Source organism: Gekko japonicus, unplaced genomic scaffold (genome assembly GCF_001447785.1).
Source record: "Gekko japonicus isolate JY-2015 unplaced genomic scaffold, Gekko_japonicus_V1.1 scaffold426, whole genome shotgun sequence".
Taxonomy (NCBI): domain Eukaryota; kingdom Metazoa; phylum Chordata; class Lepidosauria; order Squamata; family Gekkonidae; genus Gekko; species Gekko japonicus.
Genome location: NW_015160848.1, coordinates 649,465 through 654,126, shown reverse-complemented (window position 1 = coordinate 654,126; position 4,662 = coordinate 649,465).

The following is a 4,662-nucleotide window of genomic DNA, read 5'->3' as shown; positions in this document are numbered from 1 at the left end:
AGTCGAGAGAAATAAAGACTCTGAAGAGTTTAAGAGAGAGGTTAAAACAAAATACCTTAAAGAACTCCAGCAAGAAAATAAGGCTTTGAGAAAGCAAGTCGCAATAGAGAGCAAGCAGTGTAGTAGTACTGAAGACAAGATGAATACATTCCAGCTGGAATTGGAAAATTTAAGTAAACAACTTAAAGGAAAAGATGCAGTACTAGAACGCTTTAAAACAAAGGAACAGCAGCTAACATCAGTCATTAGAACATTGGAAAAGGAACTTGCTTGGAAGACAAACCAACTTTTCTCCATCCAAGAGCAGCTTAAAAGTGACATAGAAAAGAAAGAAACCGTGGCTAAATAAACAAACAAGGATAATGTGATAGCTGAGATGAATTCAACCCCGCAGTGCACCATCACAGGGAGGAAAATTGACCCAGCTGAGCTGTTTCCAGGCATCCCCCCGATGGCCCAGCCTGTCTGTTTTTGGACATCCCCGAGATGACCGCAGCCCCGCTGATTTTAGACATCCCGGAGATGACAACAGCCCCATCGTGGTACATCCCAGAGATGACATCAATTTAAAAGAGGACATCACCTAGCGGTGAACAACAACCCAGCGGAGTAAGACTGTAAGTTAAGGAACCCACAAACTTTGAGAGCAACCAAGAAGAATGAACTGAACTTGCAATATAAAGACTATCCAAACTTTATGAAGACGGAAGAAGCTACACCCATCCCTTTGGACAAAGAGATGTGTTCCGCTTAAAGGAGAAGGGAGGGGAAATGTAACGATTTCATGTTTTGTGTGTTTGTGTCTTTAAAAGTGGTTTGCATGGATGTGTGATGATAATGTAGAATGCTGGACTCAGGCAAGTGATATGATTGGTGAGTGACAGAGAGGGGGAGGGGTTTTGGAATGGATGCTGTGTGGATGATTGGAATGTCTTTCGGGAGTGTCTGTTAAGAGTTGTCAGTTAAACAGTTGATGAGTTAGACAGCAGAGAGTGCTGTATAAAAGCAGTTAAAATGAGAGTTGTCCTGAGGTCCCTGTGAGGGAAAGATTGGTTCTGTGTAATAAAAGAGTTAAGTAGTTTGTTCGTTTTAAGGTCTGAGAGAGAGAAGTCTGGTGTGTGTTATGAAAAGTTAAAGCATAAAGAAACAGTAAACATATATGGCCTAAGGAAAAGATAGTTACAAAGTGACATGCCCTGATCCCTGTCAATGAGAGGGAAGAGTGTGTGAACATCAAATAAATCTACTTTTATTTAAGACACAAGTTCTGAACAAAATTATTCCCAGGAAACACATAGTCCTTTGGAAGCCCAAACCCTGGGTCACAATACCAAAACCAGTAGGAAAAATATTAAAGGACAAGGTCGGGAAATCCTAAATTTCCCTGGTGGCAGTCAGATTACCCTGAGAGCAAACATAAAGAACATTTTAAAGTAAAACTAGACCTCCCCAAATAAGAGGTCGTCACAATGACCAATAAATTTAAATAACTACAACTATAAACTAACATTTTCCTAACAATGTGTTAATTGTACAGAAGAATAGATTGTTAAAGCTTTACATTCCCATTGAGGTTAAATAATCCATCCACTCCTGATAAAATTGTAATATTGAGTGTTACTTTGTTGTTGAACATTTTCCAGTATATAGTCTGCTTTTTCTAAAATCGGTGACTGTCTAGAATAGAAAGATTGGGGGTCGAGGGAAGGATCAGCGTTTGATAACTTGTCAGAAATTTTGTCCATCAGCAGGTGATCCCATACCTTCATAAACCATGTTTTGAGTATGTGCAAAGCAAAACTGGACCTACTAGCCAAAGCCTCTTTGCCTTGGTTCGAATTTCTCCAGCTGCAGAATCTTTTCAATAACCCAGCATTACAAAAGACTTGTAAGCGACCACATACTGAATTCGAAAAATTTATATTATTACCAAACAACATAAGAAAAGGGGCAATCTCAAAAATATATAAATCTCTTATAGAACCTGACCCCACCAACTTTTTTTTTTAAATGGCTGCCTGGGCAGTTCTCTTAATTGGGTGAATTGGAAGCTTGGTTCCTTTCTACTTGGGTAATTTATATCATCTTCATCTTCCCATTCTGTGACACAGTTTACTATAGAGGTTTCCCATTCACACATTTTCTCCTCCCAGACCACTGCACCTATTAAAACTGGATCTTGATCATTAGTTCCTACAAAGACACCCAGCAACCTTTTAACCCATTTCTTGTCTTAGCTGATAAATAGTTCTCTAGAGTGTTGGAAAGTTATCTGCACTTCACCGATAGGAAATTCCCATAGTCCACACCCTCAGGTTCCACAATCCATTATATTTACTTGAATCGTGGGAATAATCCATCCTATGCTTTCTAAATTCCAGACACAATTCTGTGTATCTGGCGTTTAAGACCATCTGATTTGATAAGATTCAATTAGCTCATTGTTCACTAGTGGACTGTTATCCTGATTAGATGGGAGATGGATGTAGAACTTGCATTACTTCTGGAATCTCGGGGGGGGGGGTTGTTCCCAACAAGGAAAACAGCAAAACAACCCAGAACAAACAACAACCATATTTTGGACTTATGGTCAATCTTCTGGCACCGTGTCGATTTTCTTCTTCGTTTCCCCCTAAAAACAAATTACAAAGACTACTTGGCAACTACTATAGGTGTTATCTATCGTCTGTCTGTCTGTCTGTCTGTCTGTCTGTCTGTCTGTCTGTCTGTCTATCTATCTATCTATCTATCTATCTATCTATCTATCTATCTATCTATCTATCTATCTATCTACAAGACGGCGCTCTTCCACCAGGCTTTCGGTTAGGGAGTCGCCACCACTACTGGCCCTTGGGTTTGACACCTAGCCTGTGTCACAGGAAGATCTTGAGCAGAATGACTCCTAGGCTTTGAAAGTATACTCTGAAAGAACGCCATCTTGAACAACGAATTAACCATCACCAGCACTTTGTGAAACTGTATTAGCTATAATGGAATTGTTTTTAGATGATTTTATGTTGTTTTAATTGTATTTATGCACTGATTGTGAGCCGCCCTGAGCCTGCATTGTGGGGAGGGTGGGGTATAAATAGGACTAATAAATAAATATCATCTATCATCTATCAATCTATTGCATATCCATCTATACATACACATATACACAAATGCAAACACACACACATATATCTATATCTCCCTTTTTTCTTCCACCCCCCTTATTTCTTGTAAGATTATTATGCCTGTAGGACTCTATGGTTTGTAAGATTATTTAGTGAATGAATGAGATGTAAACTTCATTTATATATATATACATACACAAGACGGGGACCCACGATACTCGTGGGGGGGGAGAAGAGCTCCGTCTCCTCCATCCCCCCCCCGCTCGATGTACCGAGGAGGTGGCAGCGGCAGCGAGGCCGGTCCTCCCCCCGCCCGCCCTGCCTGCCTGCCTGCCGGCTCCGATGAGGAGGCGGCGGCGACGAGCCCGGTCCTTCCCCGCCCGCCTGCTGGCTTCTGTCTCTCCGTTCAAACCCACCCCGAAGGAAGGAGCAGGTACTCTCTCTCTCTCCCCCCCTCTCTCTCACCACTCTTTTCTGCCCCCCCACTCTCTCTCTCTCTCTTTTGCCCTCCCCCCCACACCGGCTCCGACCCGAGGGCCACGCGGAAGCCGCGCGGGCCTCGGCTCCGTCTCTTTCTGGCTCTCTCCCCCCACCACCGTCTCCAAGGCACCTCGCACTCTCTCTCTCCCCACCCCCTGGCTCCGGCGGCGGCAGCGACATTCCAGAGCGTCCCCTGCGCACACGCAGGAGACACTCTGTGACTTTCGGGGGGATTTAAACATCCCCCCGATTTTTTCCCCAAAGGTTATATATATAATGTTCATATGGGCAGCTCGTCCAAATGGATATTGACAACAGAAGATCTCCTCCCTTGAGGAGGCTATGTTTGAGTTTGGCCCTGAATTATATTTGATGGGGGGAAGAGATGTGGATTGCTGGGCTTTTGATCTCATTGTGAATGTGCTCCAATAGGGTTGGGGGTGGGTGGATTCACCTGAAGTATCCCAAAGCCTGGTGAGTGTATTGTATTGTGATACTGTAAGATGATACGGGAATGGTTTCTCTCTCCCTCTTCTTTTTGTCCTCTGTGTAACAAAGTAAACAATAAATGTAGGAGAAATTATGTGTCTGTTCATGTTTCTCAACCCTCAGAGGATCAGGATCACAATAGTAACAACCAATGCTCCCTCTATGCTGTGGAGTCTTGCGAGCAAAAATTCTACTTTGTGAGCTACCGGCATTAAAGTTGTGAGCGAGTGATTTGGCTGCTGCAGAAATTAGTTGGCTCTGGAGCCATCCTCCCTGAGCTAAGACAAAAATGGAATGTCAAAGTGTGTCATAACTCAGCAAATGCTTATAAATCTTAAGGCAGATTTCCATCATGCTTTCATTTTATTCAAGAAGGTATTTAAAACAGGCTCTAGAGAGGCAGCATGCAAATTTTCACAGTACATTTGTGCACTAACACCCATACATTTCAGAGAGAACCACTTGAATCTCCGCCTTTTATCCCTATGCCTGGGGATGTCTTCAGGTACCCTCTCCTTCCTTCCTTCCTTCCTTCCTTCCTTCCTTCCTTCCTTCCTTCCTTCCTTCCTTCCTT